The sequence below is a fragment of the Hakea prostrata genome, chromosome 5, assembly GCF_041222555.1.
Source record: "Hakea prostrata isolate BN-2017 chromosome 5, UWA_Hpros_2, whole genome shotgun sequence".
Classification (NCBI taxonomy): domain Eukaryota; kingdom Viridiplantae; phylum Streptophyta; class Magnoliopsida; order Proteales; family Proteaceae; genus Hakea; species Hakea prostrata.
In genome coordinates, this window is record NC_142604.1 from 22089796 (window position 1) to 22110599 (window position 20804).

Below are 20804 nucleotides of genomic sequence, written 5' to 3' on the forward strand. Positions count from 1 at the left end.
TATTCTTGAATTCGGATTTGCTCTTGGGCAGATTGCCTGGGTCGACTGGATCACTCAACCCAGCCAATCAACCCGCAAGAACAGAATCTGATTTCTTCGTCCGATTCGATTCGATTGATGCTTATTCTTTTAGGACTACTTCCTAATGATTGTGTGATGCTATTCTAGGGTTTGTTTGCTAACTTTGGATTCATCCTCTTGTTCGTCCGGAATATACTCGAATCTATTTAAGGTAAGGAAAGTTGTTACCATATTAACATAGATTGCATAGATTTAGTTTCTAATTTGGGAACTACTTAGATTTGCTACTGTTATGTTAGTTTCTATTATGATATGAATGCTGCAAGTACATTAGGATCTTATTTCCTTATTTACTTTATGTACTTGGATCATGTATGAAGGCTTATTCATGTATGTTGCTTATTTATTTAATCTTGTCTTATTATACTCTTTCATATGATGAGATATCTGTCGTGGATGATATGACTGAATTATGATTGTGATTGCTTAAGTATGATTTGGGATTGGGGAATGTACTTTTGACATTTCTGTCCTTGGACCTCATTGGGAGTAGTATGGGATGTTTCCAATGTTGCCCTTTGACACTTTCCCGGATTATTGGTTTTCATACCTAGGACTTGTCTAGCAGTGTTTGGCTAGGTTATACCCTTGTTATATCAGACCCGATTCGGAAGGGTATTGAGACCGAACGACCCATGGTAGCAATGGGGATTCATGGGTGCTCAAGACCGGTGAGTTATATCCGTGAGGGGACATGAATCACATTGTGGGGACCATTTATGGGAAGAGTTGCATATGGATAGACTTGGGCTCATGGGGGTTCAAGACCGGTAACCAACCCGTGAGAGGACATGAGAGCTTCCCGTTTACTATATATGGATGACCTATAGGGTTGATGAGTCCGTATTTGAGAGAGTCAGATACGCTGACTCTAGTGTGAAGGATCCCGAGAGGGGAGGAATGGACGTATCTGGATCTGAGTTGATGTAACTAAGTAGAAGACTTGCATTGGGCTAGGCTTTACCCTGACATGCGCCAATACTTAGACCAAACAGTGATGTGAGAGAGAGGTGACTTAACCCCCAGCCATGGATTGTCCGAGAGGGATGACAGACCCTTTTGCCAACCGAGGATGAGTGTTTGAGACCTACCCAAAGAAGTATGGTGCTATGACTTAAAGCATGTCTGCCTATAGAGACCACCATACATAGAGTTAGATTCATACATGCATTGTCTGACTCATATCATATCACTTTATGCTTTGTTTATGTTACTATGTTATTTATGCTATTATGGAATAACTTGCCTTGCTGAGTTTCTTTTGAAACTCACTCCTTTTTGTACAACATCTTTTGTTAGATTATTCTACAGGTCTTGATGGCTATGAAGTGCAATATGAGGAAGCGCAAGATGAAGAAGCGTACCATAAGCAAGGTGTTGGCGACCATGAAGATTACTTTGAGGATTCCTCGAGTGGTCTCACTGGTTGCCAAGATTAGCTCTACTGTGGAGTGGGAGCGTCTGAGCGTAATTGATGAAGTCTATGTTATGAAGACGTTTTTTATAAATTAGAATAGACTTTAGCTTAGTTAGATTATATCTTTCTTTCTTATCTTTAGAATCAGTTGTAATCTCCTTTGACTTTCGAACTACATTCCGTGTACTCGTGGGAGTGAGATTCCACCTCACTCTACATTTGATTTTATATATATCTATTGGTATCATTTCCGCACTCTGATGATTATCTCATTACTTTACTTTGATTCATTTGAATAATATTGTTACCCTTGATTTAGTGTTGTTCTTGATTATATTGTTGTGAATGTGGGAGGTTGATTTTACTAACTACTGGATCTTGTGGACTGTGGATCACACATTTGGGTATGCCAAATAGGTACCCTGAAGATCAAGTTTAGGAATGATCATATCCATTTAGCACAATAACATAATCAAAAGCAAGAACAAATCATTGTATTCAAGTAATTTATTAATAAAAGTCAAGAAAGGATCTCAGAAGGATCACCAAAGAATATCAGAGTGCGGAATAACATGATACCAAATCAAAAGACAACTGTAGAGTATAACGGAAATATACTCCACAACATATACGGAAGGTAGATCGAAATCTAAAGTAAAGCTCTAAGCTAATACAAGTAAAACAAAAGTCTAGAAGAAACAAGAGAAGTCTAATCAACATCTTCAGTTGGCTCTTCTTCTTCTTCAGTCTTCATCTTCTTCACCTTTGGGTTATGCTCTTGAAGCTTCAGATCATCATCTAGCACATGATCCCATCAACAAACAAGACGATGCCGGTTGCCATCAATAGGAGCCATCAATGCAGTCCAAATCTGTGTGTTGGCTGCCTTGCTGGTCAACACCTTGTCCAAGGACTTCCGTAGCTATACCATGTATGGAAAGGTCCTCCGTACTATGCAACACGTTCTCTTTTGATCTTGCAATGTCATCTAAAATCAAGTCCCCCGAAGGGTAAGCTCAAAAGAACTTAGCAAGTCATCCAAACACAATAAGCATCTTCACATGCATTCACAAACAAACATACATGCAATGATATGAAACAATAAATGCAATTATGCTTCTAACTCTATATGTGTATGTTGGTCTCTATTGGCAAACATGCTTTAAGTCATAGCGCCATACTTCTTTGGGTAAGTCAGTCAGTCTCCCTCAGCCATCTAGGCATCTTGGGCTTTGCCGGTGGTAGTTCGGTAAGGCATCCCTTGGGACATTCCATGGCTGGGGGTTTAGGTCACCGCTCTTTCACATTACCATTGGTCTAAGTATTGGGCATGTCAAGGTAAAGCCTAGCCAAATGCAAGTCTTCTACCTTCTTATATTAACTTAGGTCCTGAAACGTCCATTCCTCACCCCGGGCGATCCTTTCTGATATCCTTCTCACTAGAGTCAGCATAGTCTTGGACTACGGACTCATCAACCCTATTGGTCATCCACAAATAATAGATGGGAAGCTCTCATGTCCTCTCACGGGTTGGCTACTGGTCTTAAGCACCCATGAGCCCAAGTCTACTATTTGCAACCCTACCAATAAATGGCCCCCACAATGTGATTCATGTCCCCTCACGGGTTGGTTATCGGTCTTGAGCGCCCATGAATCCCCATTGCTGCCACGGGTCATTCAGTCTCAATACCCTTCCGAATCGGGTCTAATATAATAGAGGTAATCCTAGCCAAGCACTGCTAGACCAGTCCTAGGCATGTCAAACAGTAGTTAGGTAAAGAGTCAAGGGTTACCATAGGAAAGCGTCCCATACCACTTCCACTGGTGTCCAAGGACAAGAATGCCAAAAGGGCATTCCCCATTCCACAACTACAACCTAGGCATTCACATCCATCATGATTCCATATAAATCACACTCGCATTCATATCCACATCATAGTCCAAATCACATTCTTATAATCAATAATCAATTCTAATATGTAATTAACAATATGGACATGCTACTGTAGTTGTAGAAGTATTATGATGTAAAGGAATTGACACAACAGCAGCTAGGTCATTCATTCATGTCATATTACAATAAGACATGTAAATAGGCATATGTGAGTTGGAATACTCACCTCGTAATTCGAACTTAGAGTCTTCAAATAAGAGATCAGAGAATAGATCCAAAATCACCTAAACAAGCTTGACAAAACATGTATAGGTCATAAGAAGTAAATCCAAGAGATAGGAGTCAAAAAGGAGCAAAATTGGAGTTACTGTCACTGTGGGTCGATTGGGCAGCCTGGCCCAGTCGACCCAAGCAGTCTACTCAGTGAACAGTGTTCGACAACAAACACCAAATCGGTCATAATTTCTTTGTTTGAAGTCCGATTGATCCGAAATTCGAAGGGGAACCTCACACAAACATACTAAGACTATCTAGCATGGATTAAACCCCATATATGAAAAAAAAAATCATACTTACAACAATACTTACTAATTTGGAAACAACATGGTTTTCATTGCAAACACACCATGGATTCAAAGGAGGGATTAGAGTGAACAAGGTTTCACTCTAATGGAACATTAGAAACAGATCGAAGATGAATACTAACATGAGAATGGATCTAACATGCTATAGAATTAAGATTAAACATGCATGCATGAAGATATCAATGATCTCTTTTAGAAAATCAAATATGGAGATCATAGCATCATTGGAATGAATGGAGATTCATTCAAAGAGGAATATGTACAGTAGATCATGCTTCAGAAATTGATAAGAAACAAGTCTACAATAGGTTAGGATAGAAACTTACAAGGATGATGAATCATGTTAACAAAACCAATCAAAAACATGGAGAATTGCCATATGGCTTCAAGGAATGCATAGAGTGATTGGGGATTCACTCTGACACAAGGAGATCAAAGAATAGGTAGTTACAGTTGTGTAACACCTTCTCCACAATCAAAACATTAAGCTAGAACAGTAGAAGAGAAGAGATTAGAGAAGAAAGAGGTAGAATACCAACCTTGTTGAAGAAGAATCAAAATAGAAACTTGGAGGCAAATCTTGGGGATCTTCCTTGGCTTGAGGAGGAGGCTCTAGGGTGCTTCCCATGTTCTCCAAAGGCTTAGGAACATAATGGGGCTGATTACCACGAAATTCCAATATATAGAGTACCAAAAACCTTAAAAAAATATAATTTTACGCATAAGCCCCTCACCGGGCAGCCTGGCTGGGTTGATTGGCCCAGTCTACCCAGCTAGTCGACCCAGGCTGATAGCAGCAAGCCCAAAAATAGGGATTTCAAGCTCCAAACCTCAATATTTTTATGGGGCTTCTCCCAACTCAACAAGCAACTTACCTAGCATAGAGGAATGCCTTCAAACCATGTCCAACTATGCTTTAGGTCCATCAACTAAGCTCTTACACATCAAGGTGCATTTCATCTCCAAATCAAACAAGGTTTTCAAATAGGGTATTCCATTATCAATTTTCTAAGGGTTTGGGTTCAAAAACCATGTCTTCAACTGAGATGGTCCACAAGCCTTCCTCCTTCACTTCAGGTCCTCGGAACTACACTAGGGAGAGGTTTGACTTGACTTCTTAGGACCTTCTAAACATATCAACACTATACTCAAGGTCCAACTTCAAGGTCAAACATCAAACAAGTTCTTCTTCATCCAAAACAAATAGGGTGTCTAATTTAGGGTTTGGGCTGGATTTCACAAGTATGGTGATTTATCTTAAAGCATGTCTGCCAATAGAAACCAACATATATAGGGTTAGAAGCATATTTGCATATTGTTTCATATCATTTGCATTCATGCCCTGTTCTTGGTCTTGAGATTGTGATTGTTTGTAGTTGTCAATTGTGATTGAACTGCTTGCTGAGTTCTTTTGAACTCACCCTTCGGGGGATATGCTTTTAGATGACTTTGCAAGTTTAGAAGAGATCTTGTGCACCAGTACAGAGGATTGTTCCTTATATATTACAGTTGCGGACATAGTGGGAGAAGCTAGTGACCAGTGGTACGACCCGTACACTGATATGGACCACTTTGATGGCTCCTATTGATAGTAGTAGACACCATCTTGCTCGTTGTTGGGATCAAGAGTTAGATGAAGATCCAAAGATGCTAGTGCATAAGCCCAAGGTGATGAACGAAGCTCAAAGAATAAGAAGAAGAAGAACCGATGGAAGACTTGATTTGACCCTTAGACTTCTTTGTTTCCTTACTTCCCATAGTTTATTCAGTTTTATCTTAGATTCGATCTACCTGCTGCATTGGTCTATAAAGTTATTTTCCGCTATACTCTACAGTTATCTCTTTGATTGGTATCTTTTATTTCCGCACTCTGATATTCTTTTGTGATCCTTCTAAGATCCATACTTGATTGTTTCTTAATTTACTTTAATACAATAATTGGTTCTTGCTCTTGATTTTATTGTTCTATGTGGGATATGATTGCCCTAAACTTGATCTTTAGGGTTGTGGATCGCACCTCCGGGTATTCCAGATAGGGTACCGGTTGGAAGGATGTGACAAATTTGGGGCTTTTTGATCTAGAACGAATTAAATCAAATTGAAGCTACCCTTAGGACCCTATTGCTTCCAATTAGACATTCCCAAAGTTTTTTTTTATTCAACTTCGAATCGGTGGCAAAATATTGAATTTTCGCCCAAACTAGGTTAAGGACGGCGAGTTTGAACCTAGCTGTTAGATTGGGTCTTTGTTGGGTGATTTTAGGAACTCTTTTGAAACTTAATTGAATTCTAATTTATGTTTATTAACCTTCTTGTATAATTAGGAATTTTTGTGAGTTTATCCATCGACACTTGTGAGCGAATTTGTGACTTTGAAGAATAAAAATCAAGTTGGAAGGTGAGGAATGACTAACCATGTTTGTATTATTAAATGTTGTTATTTTTATTCGATTGGTAAAATAAATTGCTTTAAATTGATGATTATCATGATATGCTTGTGTGTGACTTTGCACGAATGGAAGGTAAGGTTTGATGTTGGATATTACTCTTTATTTTGAATCTTATATGGTTGATATGAAATCGATATGAGAATGTATGTAATGAATGAGGTTGAATGAGATTATTCTTCTTATTTTATTTTTATCAACTATGGTTGTGGGTTCGCCCATTACCCTAGTGACCTTATGTGATTGCATTTAGACTAAATTACGATTGATAGGTGTCTAGAAGTGTTGGGCTAGGAATCCCTATGAGTACTACTACCTTTCCAGCAGGGGTATTGAAGCCGGGTAACCCATGATGCTAGTGCCTGGGTCCTGAGTGTCAAGCAGGCCCACTATCATCATAGAGCGGTAGGTTGCATATAATAGATAAGGGCTCCTGGGTGCTCAAGACCGGTAATCAACCCCTAAGAGGACATGGAGGGCATCCTATCTATTATATGTGGATTACCACTGGGTTAAGGAATGGGATCCAATAAATGCCTTCTGTTGAGGATTCCATTCATAGGCGGGAAGGTATCAAACCAAAAGGGCAATAGGCATAAGGGGAGATATCCGGACCATATGTAGTACGAGACAATATGACTTTGCACTAGGCCTAGGATTATCCTTGACACGCACCAAATCTCATACCAAACGGTGATGTGAGAGAATGGTGACCTACACCCCAACTATGGCTTGACAGGGCTTTACCCACAACAACGAAGAACCCCATAGACTACTCTTGTTGAGGGAGAGTGACTGAGACCGCCCAAAGGAGATTGGTGTTTAAACTTAATGTGTGTCTGCCATAGAGACTACATGATAGAGTTAGGAACATCATATCATAATCATTCATCATTTTATTTTTATTATTAATCACATGCTTCTCTTACATTTATGATGTAGAAATGATGGATGAATGCATGACATGGATGTTAGTTAACCTCACTGAGTTCTATGAACTCACTCCTTTATTTGTGTATATTTTTAGACTTCTCTTCAGGTTATGAGGACCCCACTCCATGGAGGATCCATTGTCGGGAGATTACCATGAGGGCATGATCGGTGAAGACGTGGATGCACATGATGCTTCATGCTAGTGTCAAGATTGTTCTTATGGAGTCGCCTTCCATTAGAGTTATCCTTAGAGATATTCCGCTACAAACAATTTATCTTTCTTTTAATCTCTGATGTCTATTTGATTACTGTAGTTAACTTTAACTTTAGTTGTGGGATGATTGTGATCGATATTTTAGGTTTTGGAAATTTAATACTTGAACTTGATTTATTCATGTCCTTGTAATTTTGCTATGTCATATGTTGTATGGATTTGTCACTAAACCTATGTCTTGCGGTGTATCACCCCCATGGGTATTCAGGTATGACCGGATCCGGCTGGGTGGGTGTGACACTCTAGCTTCCAGATCCTAGAAGAAGACACAGCAAGATCGGCCATTACTTTTTTAACTTTAGAGTTGTCTTTCGGAAGATGGCCAATCTCTTTTTCCTTGGCAACCACCTCCTCTTCACAGCATTTAGACCAAATGCTAAAATGCCAGATCCTCAACAACGCCTCCATCTTCCTATGGAAGACGTCCACAATCACCTTCCACATCAGAAGCATATCACGAAGGTGAGAACCTGAGAATGGAATTTGGGGAAAGAAGGAGTAATTATAATTGAAAAATAATTATACTTACTTGGCTGAAGAGTTAATAAACTCTTCATCGGGGGTAGAGTCAAGGATCTTGCGCTCAATTGGCATTCGAGTGTTTAAGGCCTAGTCCATGGCCTTGTTCGGGTCAAATGATACTTGGTTGTATAAATACAACTTCTAGGGAGGTATGTATGCATCCTCCACCCTTCTCTTCTTGGAACTAGCATCATCAGCAAGGTCCTACCTCCTTTTGGTTAGAGCAATGTCGTTATGAGTAGACTTTGCAACATCGATCGGGGCCTTCTTTTTAGAAGAAGGGAGATGAATTTTCAATACCCCTTTGGAGGTTGAAGATGGAGCCTTCAGGGTTGGTTGGGAAGGTTCGACCTTTTCTTTTTGGCCCGAACGACCCTATCTTCAGCTGCCTCTAAACCCTCAAAGGCCTTGGCTTTAAGTGCTTTCGGGTTGTAGCAAGGAGGCACTACATCAAGCAAAAAGACAACAGTTAGAATGCTAATCAAAGGAAAAAAGCTAACAAGAAACAACATGTATAAAAAGGCTAAAAGGAGTGATCGGGAATCTCACCGGGGGCCAGACCCCACACTTGGAGTACGGCCTCATATTCCATGACAAGTTCGTGGAACTCCTGACACGCCTGAGTGGACTTTATCTTCCGAATGGCGCGTTCTTCATCGAGAGATAGGGCTAGGGGACGATTCGCTCGAGTATATGAACCAAGATGATTCAAAGCGATCAGGAAGTTCATTGCATACATAGAGTTAGAAGCATATTTGTATTCAATGTCTCATATCATTGCATCATGTTTGCTTTGAACTACTTGTAGTTGTTTATTGTGATTGAACTACTTGCTGAGTTGTGTTGAGTTCACCCTTCGGCGGATATGTTTTTAGATGACCTTGCAGGTTTAGAAGAGATCACGTGCACCAATACGGAGGACCCTTCCTTATATGGTACAGCTACGGACATCATGGGAGAAGATAGTGACCAGTGGTACGACCAGTACACCGATGTGGACCACTTTGATGGCCCCTATTGACAAGAGCAGACATCATCTCATTCGCCATTGGAATCTTGAGTTAGATGCTGATCCAAAAAGTTGCAGGTGCATAAACCCAAGGTGAAGAGGAAGAAAATTGAAGAAGAAGAAGACGAAGAGCCCAAAGAAGATTTAGAATAGTCTTAGTCCTTATTCTTCTAGACTTCTATTTCAATTGTAATAGTTTTAGACATAATTTAGAGTTTTCATCTACTCTTCTGCATTTGGATTTATAGAGTTATTTCCATTATACTCTATAGTTGATCTTTTGATTGGTACCATTTTATTTCACACTCTAGTTATACTATGATTATATTCCAAGATTATTTTGTGATTTGATTCATAATAAAGTAAAACATTGATTATTCCTTGCTTGTGATTGTGTTATTGTGTAATGTGGGTATATGGTTTCCCTAAACTTGACCATGGGACTTGTGGATCACACCTCCGGGTATCACGGTTAGGGTACTAGCTAGGGGGATGTGACAAAGTGGTATTAGATGCTCAAAGTTTACGAACAATCATAACCATAGAACACAGTAATGGAGCATCCTTAAGTCATAAATCCAAAAGTGACTTAATCTTCTTAGAAGTGAATAATAAAGAACATCTGAATAGAAACTTGCATTAATGAAGCATAATATATCAAGTCTAAATAATGCACAGTAACCATACAAATACATAATTCATTGCAATAAAGGAAATGCATAATGTACAATAAAACAAGTGAAACAAACTGAACTTCATTAATTTCTTAGAAAAAACTTCTTACAAGCTGAAAAATAAAGTAAGTACATCTATGATAACATAAAAGGAAGATCCTAGAATTGTCTATCTAGATGATCATCTCTGTGAATCAAGCTGATCTCTCCTAGCTCAAGACTCCTCCTCTAATCATGTCAATCAATCTCCCATAGCGTATATATGTCTCTATCCTCTCAAGTGTGGAAGTAATCGCCGACAATTGAGAAGCCACACCCGATGCCTTGGAAGTCAAATGCAAAGGGCGTCCAACCTCAAAGTGTCAAGGTGGAATAGTATACTCCTTATCTCTCTGATGACCCTCATCACCACCTTGAGCCTAAGCTTGAGCTGGAACCTCATCATCATCCTCATCATTGTCCTCTCCCTCAGATCTCACTGTATCATGAAGTGACATCTTCCCGATAATCCTGGACCTGGTGACCTCTCCTAAGTCCCAATGGAGCACCTCTGTATCCTCGAGACTAACATCGAAGTGTCGAAAGATGACTATCAATAGTCAACCAAATGCTAAGTTCTTGACCGCAGGACACTCGACTCGATCAATCATGAAGTGCTACATGATGTAGGCTAAATCAATCTGATGCCTTGTGTAGATGTTGTAGATGATGAACGCTTCCATCACTATAACTCTACTGTGATGACGGGCCTTCGGTATGATGTTTTGTCTGATGATGAGAGCGATAACACAAACCGAAGGAATCATCTCTGTGCCGCTCCACATACTGTAGTAGTGAATGTCATCCCAAAGTGTTGAGCAAATCTCTTGAAGCTCCTATGGATGTAAAGCCTCTGTGATGTCGATGCCTACTGGGATTCACCAATAGGAACATCCCTAAACCCTAAACCCTAGAACAAAGAAGATGAATACTAACCTTTAAGAAAGCCAATCGCTGTTCTAAAACCTTGACGGATGCTCTCCACCCTGTCTTTCACCTTGGGGAGTGTTCTCTGACGGCTTAGATCATAATGATATGTTTTAGAATGAAAACACATAAATACGGCTTTAAAAATCAAATTTCCAAAATTGCCCTTTTCTCCCTAAACCAAGCTGGTCGCCTGGGATAGTCGTTGGGGTGATCAAGGCAAGCAACTAGCCCCTAGAACCTTTGTTCCAAGACCAAAGCCAAGGCCCTGAATGCCCAAGCTCTGCCCTAGTTCCTATTCTATACTATAGAAGAGTTCTACCTGATTTTTTGGGACCTTCTACACGTGTCATCACAATAAACTTGATCCATCTACCCAGTTCGTCAATGTCCAAGTTAGATCTCCTTCCAGAAGCTGACAGAACTCCCAACTCAGCACTATCTCCATCTAATTCCATTGGTTCAAAATCCAATCCAATGGTCTCTACTTGGATGGCCCACAATTGTCTTCTTCCCGCACTCTGAGTCTTCGTACCTACAATATGGATTTCCAGTTAGGATTTGAGGGATTTCACAAGTTCAGATGAGAGGATGGAGCATGTTAGAACAAAAACCGATGGCACCATCTTTTATAATTGGAAGAGTAGGTACCTTTGGTTATAATGTGACCCAACCATCCTAGTTCACTCTTAGGGTGCTTGGAAGAAAACACCTAATGTAAGAACTCCTATACCTTTAACCCAAGATTCATATTCCAGGTCTGAATACCCAAAGATTTAGCCAAAATAAGTTGTGGAGTATTTGGATTGAAGTCCATGATTCATACCCTGAGTCCATGGATCTAGATTCTATTGATGAAGAACCATTTTGGGAACTCAAAGGAGATCCATTGGGAACTTGAAATCATCAGTCGGAGTCAATATGTGATTGAAGATATTCGGAATCAAGGTAAGATCACCCCCACATGTAGGTTAGGGTGAGGTTTGAGTTGGGGATGAACCCCTTGAGCAAAGCACCGAAGTACTAAAAAGTACTAGGGGGCAGTTGCTTAAGGTAGTTGATTGACCAATCAACCGCCCCAAGCGACCACCCATGTCTACTTGTGAGAATTATACCCTATTTTGCTCCAGTTCACTATAAATAAGTAACCTCAACCTTTTTACTCATTATTATATTCGTGGAGGCTGTTGTGGACGGTTAGGAGTCAGAGAACACGTGGTGGAAGGTGAAGGAAGCGAGATTTGCAAGGAAGATCCAATCCTTTGTCAGTTTAGCTAATCTTTCAAAGTAAGTTGATCGCACACCCTCTATATCCTTTCCTCATATCTTTGAATGATGAGAATCTATCCTCCTTGATTGGTAGTGAGTCATTTGTGATGGTTCTATCCTTCCGTCAATGATCTTGATTAAATCAAGTCTGAAAACAGATCCTTGCATCCGAATAAAGGATTGATTTGACTAAAGGAGATTATGTGAATTTTGAATCATTAGAATTCTAGGGTTTTGGTCTGTGCTTGTGATGTAGGCACCTTAAGGACGAAATTCGGATCTACATTGTCCCAAAATCAGATTAAAATTGGGAGATCAAAAGTTGGAATGTTGGACTTAGAAGTAGTTTGGAACTGCAGAGGTTGCTTAGGGCAGTCGCTTGCCCAACCAACCACCCCAAGCGACCGGCTGGGTCATAGTAGCCCAGTCAAGTTGGTTGTTGCTCTATTTTGATTCTTGTCTTTAATGTATTTTTACAACCCTATTCTAGGTAGTCTCTGAAGTTCTCTGAAATTTCTAATTATGAAGTTTGACTGCAATTACAGTAGTTTTTACATTCCGACAGGTAAGGACACATTCTTATATATATGATGAGTTGTTTGATTAATTGTCTGCATCATTATTCTTATAACTTGTTGTAATAGTATTATGCAATGATTCGTAGCTGAATATATATTGTGGATCATGTTTAGATGTATTTTAATTACTTTATGATGTTGAATGATTGATTATGTAATGGTGAGTTATGATGTGTTGTAACTATGGTGTAGGGTACCCATACTAGGTATCTATTGCTTGGGATATCAGGGGATGTGGTATGGGCCACTGCTTACTAATGCCCCCAGCATTATCATGGTTGTTGGGTGACATACCATGGGAGTCTAGATTACATGGTTAGGTACCCACACATTCTACTACCCTTTCAGCAGAGGTGTTGAAGCTGAATGACCCGTGATAACGGTGATGTGACTCAGTCTCATCCTACAGTGGTAGCGAGTTTGTGTGGAGATTTAGTGGTCCACTATTGATCATGCATTGGTAGGGTTTCATATGTTAGGGTTTGGGCTCAGGGACATCAAAGGAGTAGCTGGGAGTCATGAGGGGTCATGAGAGCATCCGCCCCAACAATATGTGGATGACCATAAGGTTAAGGAGTGGAGTCCAACAACGGTAGCCAGTCTGTAAGGATTCTCATTCCTAAGTAGAGAAGGATATTGAACCAAGTTGGTTGGTGCCATAGGGGAAGTATTTGGACTATATGTAGTATGTCACTATATGACCTTGCATTCGATTAGAAACCTCGACATTCTTTAGTACTCATGCCAATGGTCGTGGTGAGAGAGTGTAGACCTAAACCCCAACCATGGTTGATTGACGAGGATTGAACCCCTTACCCGGGATTCCAACAGAGGTAACCAGTCTATGAGGGATCAGAGTGACTAGACCTACCTAGAGGAGGGCTAGTGTTATATCTTAAAGCATGTCTGCCATTTAGAGATTGCATAGTTAGATTTATAGCTGCATCCATATACTTTCATATCATTCTTTATATATGTTGATTGTTCTGATACATTATCGATATGTATGTAAGATGTGTTTCCTTAGCTGAGTTCTTCAAAACTCATTCCTTCTTGTATGTTGCATTAAATTATACAGATGGGTATACTGGATCAGGAGAAATTCCAATGAATGGAATGACCCCTATGAAAAGGTTGTGGAGGCGCCAATGGGAAACGGAGATGTATGTCATGAAACGACTGCGGGATGCCTGGAGTGCTCTTATAGCACCCATTGATGGCAGAAGGAAGCAAATAGCTTGACATTTTGAGAAGTCAGTGGAGGAAAGCTGAAAAACTTCATTCATTGCTAAATTTGAAGAAAATACCATTGCCCTCGAGAGAACTAAAAGAATCAAACTGAATTAGTTTAATTTTTGCTTTCGTTGAACTCTATAAATTTTGGAACATAATTACTTTATTTCTTTTTCTTTGATTATTCCTTTGAGTATTGGACTCATATAATCCCCTTTATTTAATTATTCGGATTATTCTTGCTCATGATTATTATTGTGTGCATTTATTATCATTGATGGTAAACCGTGGATCTTGTGACTGTGAATCATACCCACAGGTTGTCGGACAAGACCGATACCGGCGGGTGGGGTGTGACACCTAACCAAGGGTTCGGGACTTGCTTAATGAATAGAAGGGAAAGAAGAGGTAGAGGGATGGATTAATTTCAAGGTGTGTGTGAAGGCCAAAGAAGCCAATAATATGCCTCTAGCTATTCAGGAGTAGCATGCCAAAGCATATCTCCCAATGGTTTAGAATGGTGGCAAACAAGGGGTAGAAAAATGGAAATCGAACCCTAGTTTTAAGAATATCAATATAGACAGAAAACTCGCTAGGGTGTTGAAATTGACCTTTCATCTTTCTCTGGAGCACGAAGTATGTAGTCATCGGGTATAGAGTATTTCTGAAAAATCTTCTCAAGCTTAGAAGAACGAAAGTGATACGCAAAGTCCCAAACTGGGATTGGATCGGCTCTTTGGTTTGGAGGGTCATGAATGTGCTACGCCAGTCCTAGATTTTTAGTGAGGGGCCTAGGAAGGGCCGGTGGGTTCATCCTCAGCAGCATTCCCAGCTTGCGGTCATGGTTGAGAACGATTGGATGCAACAAACCAGCAATTGGTCACTCTCACATTCCTATCACCCAACAATTCTATAAACTTAGTTTGTCTTCAGAATTTGACTGCTGGGCGAGATCCCTACCTTCAACCATTCAACTCACAAAGCCTTCAGTGGTTTTTCCACATCTCATTTTCCTAATATCTAAAGGGGGTTCATTAAGTGGGTTAAGATGCCCCAAAATCCCATGGTACAAAGGTCATAACAACACAAAGAGAAAGCAAGAAAAAGTAAAGCCAACGAATAACCGGGAGAAAATGGAGAAAAAGAAAAGCAAAACAAAGTAGAAATGAGAAAATGTAGAAACTAGCATCTATAGGAACCCAAAAAAACAAAAGAAGAGTGGAAGAACTTACTAGTTTAAGATGTTGGAAATAAACAACCTTGAAGAAGAAACTCTTGCCAGAATTGAAAGCACAACAATGTTGAAAGTTACTTGAGAGAAATAGAAATGGAGAAGACAACAAGAGATTAATGAGTGAAAATGAAGGAAGAGTGGTAAGGTCCCTATTTAAATGGCTGGAAACATTCCAGATTGACGATCCAATAGCCCTTAAGATAAAGGGTCAAGATCTCATTCCTGTTCGACACACTTGCTTGTGTGAGATCCATAATCATAGGTCTAGATGAATTGTTGCTCAACGGACCAGATGACACAACAACTCAAATTTTGTAGGTGTTGTACTGATCCCTAATTGTGTCAGTCCACGTGGCGTCTGGAGCGTGTTTTGCGAAGCATAGAGGCAGCACTGGGATAAGCAATGGTTATATCAATCAATAAGTCACTTGGTGATCCTCAAGAGAGCATTTGATTTTCCAAATTTTGCAATTCTAGATGTCATACCATACACCTGATCAACATATCCTAACTATATGGTCAGGGGGGCTCCATTGCCAAGTGACTTAGGCTGGATTGACTAGACTTGCCATGAGCCGATTGGATCAATCCAACTAATCTGGTCCTCGAGACTTTGTGTGCGTAGTATAAGAAGACTAAGAAAGGGAGGAACTTGATCCTAAAAGACTCCAAGAGTAATTAGGGAAGTAGGATTCATGAAATTGGGGGGGGGGGGAGCTCCTAGGTTAATGCTAACCCTAAGATCGGACGAGCATCAAGAATTTGAATCCATCTAATCCGACTATGAGTAGGGGAAGGTATCTATATAATCTAAAACACGCCTTTATCAAGGTATGAACAATCTTCGACTACTTCTCAATATTGAGTTTATGCTCTACAATCTCTAAGAGCATATTTGAGTGGTGCATGAACTGACTTGATTGTTGGAGGCGGCTTCCTAACCAAAGAGTTGACCCACATCTAACAAGCTCTTTTGCAAGAAGGAAGGAATGTTGTAGTCGAGCCAGATAAAGACACATCACATATCAAGTTCACACTTTATCAATATCGATACTTAACTGATGCGTCCAAAATCTACCAGCATTGAGATACTTGAGGAATCACCTATAAAATAGTGTTAGACGTGGCCCGACCCTGGGGTCAGGAGGCCACCTCTAAAGGCTAAGTCAGTTCTAGAACTGATCACAAAGCTCTGGCAAGTTGCAGATCAGAAATTGAATACAAGAGTAAGGGAACGATTCAAATACCTCTACTTTGTGCGACCCTTTAGTTTATATAGGGTTTACCTCTTGTTCTCGGTTGTTGGATTTGTTCATGATCCTTCTTGGTGGCCGTCCAATTGTAGGGTTTTACCCCTTTTCTCGGGGGTGGAAGCAGATTCCATGTTTAGCACGATTTCCTACTCCTCAGAGTAGCAGTAACCATTTATAACTCAATCACATATCCCAAATTCTTCGGGGTTACGTCTATATCTATAACTGTAGAGTCAGTCATCTTCATGCAACTGGTCCCGACCGTGTCATGGCCGTTGCTAACTGGGATCTATGACCTGACTGTGGTTGAGACGTATTCGATTGGAGTCGAAGATTGAACCGAAGGTAGACCCGTTTCGGCAGCAACTTTCCCGACCGTGGTTAAACCAAGTTCGGTAATATTTTATCCACAACATAAGCCCCCCAGGCCGAGTGTTCGGGAGAAGCACCCTGACCGAATGCTTGGTTTGCTTCTTAATCTCGATTAGACGAAACATCCTTTCATTCTTGAAAAAATCATCTTTATAATTACTGTGCCTCTGCTCAATGATGTGCTACTAAGTGTTAGGAGGTCTTATTCGGGCATAGCCGATGCCTCTATGGGGTCTTATTCAAGAAATCTGAAGCCTCGCATCATAAATTCTCAATCGTTGCAAGTTTCCCATCGGTGTGTTATTAGGTCTTACTCGTTAAATTCAAGGCCCAATCTCTTATGTCTTAGTCGGTCATAACCGAAGCCTTGTTAGAAGGTCTTAGTCGGTTGGAACCAAAGCCTTTGTGGGAAGGTCTTAGTCGATCGGAACCGAAGCCTTTGCTGTAAGGTCTTAGTCGGTTGAAACTGAAGCCTTGTTGAAAGGTCTTAGTCGGTCGGAATCGAAGCCATGTTAGAAGGTCTTAGTCAGTCAAAATCGAAGCCTTTGTTGGAAGGTCTTAGTCGGTCGGAACCGAAGCCTTTGCTGGAAGGTCTTAGTCTGTCGGAACTGAAGCCTTTTCTGGAAGGTCTTAGTCGGTTGAAACCGAAGCCTTTGCTGGAAGGTCTTAGTCCTAAGCTTTCGGAGGTCCCACTCGAGTTTTAAACCGATGCCTCTACTTAGAGATTCCTGAGAATTCTTCTAAGCTTTTGGAGGTCCCACTCGGGTTTTAAACCAATGCCTTTACTTAGAGATTCCTGAGAATTCTTCTAAGCTTTCGGAGGTCCCACTGGGGGTTTTAAACGATGCCTCTACTTAGAGAATTCCTAAGAATTCTTCTAAGCTTTCGAAGGTCCCACTCGGGTTTTAAACCGATGCCTCTACTTAAAGATTCCTGAGAATTCTTCTAAGCTTTTGAAGGTAACACTCAGGTTTTAAACCAATGCCTCTACTTAGATGCCTCATCTTTGGAAGTCTTATTCGAGCAAAGCCGATGCTTTATTGGGAGGTCTCATCCAGTAGGGGTGCAAGTTTGGCCCTGGCGGCCCTAACCCGCCCTAAGCCCGCCCTGAGCCCGAATAGGGCTTGGGCTAAAGATTTTGGCCCTAAGGGTGGGTTAGGGTCAAAATATTCTGGCCCTGAACTAGGGCCAAGGGCGGGCCTGGGATTACTCTCTGGCCCGCCCAGCCCATCCCGACCCGTCCCTGATTTTTAGCCCTGACCCAAGCCCTGACCCAAGCCCTGATTTTGGCCCTGATCTTGGCCCTGATCTTGGCCCTGATTTTGGCCTTGATCTTGGCCCTGATCTTGACCCTGACCCAGGCCCTGATCCTAGCCCTGATTTTGGCCCTGATCCTAGCCCTGATTTTGGCCCTGATCTTGGCCCTGATTCTGGCCCTGATCCTGGCCCTGATCTTGGCCCTGATATTAGCCCTGACCCTGATCCTGGCCCTGATTTGAGTCTAAAGACTCTGGACCCTCCACCCACATGGAGATGAATTAATTGTAATACATATAGGTGGATACTTGACACGTGTCAAATTTTAAAAACATGATCATGTTTTGTAGAAAATTAATAAAAATAAATTATAACCTCATTACCAATGTAATAAGCATCTATTTGATTTTGGCCCTGATCCTGACCCTAATTTTGGCTCTAATCTTAATATTAATTTGACGATGATCATGTACTACAGTACTAGATTTTTACCCTGATCTTCATACTAACATTGATATGAGCCTTGATTTTGATATTTAGTCACTTTGATCATATTAGACTATAAATTCACTTTTTATATTATTTGTAAGGTAATTTTTATTTTTCCAACAAAGTTATTTTTAGTTCAGTAAAATATGGATTTTGTTTTTTGACTAAGGCGAGATAATATATTATAAATAATAAAAACTATTACATAAAGAATTAATATCTAACAAATCTATACCCTAACTTCTCATCATGAATATCTAACAAATCTACTGTGATATTTCAAAAAAAATTATTAAAAACATATAGCTATGTTTGTAACTAAAACATCATTTTCTTTAAAATACTTTTTTTTTTTTTGTTGAATACTAAATTATTGTCAATTTACTTGTTAACAAGGTTTTGAATATGATTTTTTTTGTATTGAATAAAGATATCAATTTATTGAACAGTTGTGAATGAAAACATACCTACCTATGGCTTAAATTCTTGACTATGAAGATAAAATTTTCATTTATCAGATTCCTTTTGAATTATGAATCTTTGATGTTTCTAAGTTTACAAAAAGAGTTTGTGTGACATTCTCTATAATTGACTTGACTTTCAAATATGCCTAAATTTAATTACAATTCTTCTCTCTACTTATTCTATTTCATGAATAATTTTAACTCTTTGCTGCTGGAGAAAAACCAAAGGAAAAAACAGAATAAAAGAGAGAGAGAGAGAGAGAGAGAGAGAGAGAGAGAGAGAGAGAGAGAGAGAGAGAGCAAATTAAAAAACCTTAGAAATTTGGATTTCTCTATTTCTCTAAAATCTAAATGGGTATAAATAGTTAAATACATATTGAATCTAAGTTTTGGATTATTTGTTGACATCTTTAATATTTTATTTTCCAGAATTGAGTTTGGAATTTAAGTATTTAATTACTTTAATATTTATTTTAATTCCTACCTATCTTACATTTGATATTTACGACCAAAGATATGGCCAATTAAAGCTAGGGACAAGGCCAATTAGGGCCTGGGCCAATCAGGGTCAGGGCCAATCAGGGCCAGGGATAGGGCCAATCAGGGTCAGGGCTAATTAGGGCCAAGGACAGGGCCAATCAGGGCCAGGGACAGGGCCAATTAGGGCCAGGGACAGGGACATGGCCAATTAGGGCCAGGGACAAGGCCAATCAGGGCCAATCAGGGCTAATCAGGGCCAATCAGGGCCAATCAGGGCTAATCAGGGCCAATCAGGGCCAATCCATCCCGACCCGGCCCAATTAGGGCGGGAATGGGCTTGGCTTGGCCCTGTAGGGGTTAGGGCCAGGGACAATAATTATTGGCCCTGAACTAGGGTCAGGGCGGGAATGGGATCAAATTATACCATATAGGGCTGCGCTTGGGATTACAAAAGCCCGGCCCAGTTGCAGCCCTATCATCCAGGCATAGCTGATGCCTTATCTTTGGAAGTCTCACTCGGGCAAAGTCGATGCTTCTTTGGGAGGTCTCATTTGGGCATTGCCGATGCCTCATCTTTGGAAGTCTCACTCGGGCAAAGCCGATGCTTCTTTGGGAGGTCTCACTCAGTCGTAACCAAAGCCCCATCTTAGGAAGTCTCACTCGGGCAAGGCAGATGCTTCGTTGGGAGGTCTCACTCAGGCATAGCTGATGCCTCATCTTTGGAAGTCTCACTCGGGCAAGGCCAATGCTCTGTTGGGAGGTCTCACTCGGGCATAGTCGATGCCTCATCTTTGGAAGTCTCACTCGGGCAAGGCCAATGCTCTGTTGGGAGGTCTCACTCGGGCATAGCCGATGCCTCATTTTTGGAAGTCTCACTCGGGCAAGGCCAATGCTCTGTTGGGAGGTCTCACTCGGGCATAGCCGATGCCTCATCTTTGGAAGTCTCACTCGGGCAAGGCTGATGCTCCATTGGGAGGTCTCACTTAGTCGTAACCGAAGCCCCATCTTTGCAAGTCTCACTCAGGCAAGGCCGATGCTCCGTTGGGAGGTCTCACTTGATCTTAACCGAAAGCCCCATCTTTGGAAGTCTCACTCGGGCAAGGCCGATGCTCCATTGGGATGTCTCACTCGGTAGTAACCGAAGCCCCATCTTTGGAAGTCTCACTTGGACAAAGCCTATGCTTCTTTTAGATGTCTCACTCGGTTGTAACCGAAGCCCCTTGAATTAGAACTTCTTTAGAATCGCCAGTCCTATAGGTTGCCATTCAAAAGAGATTTGGTGTTCAAAAATATGAATCATATTGCGAATTCGGAAAATTGAAGTGTATCACATTTCAAAGTCTGAAATGACTTCTATGGATAAAACTTCTTAAG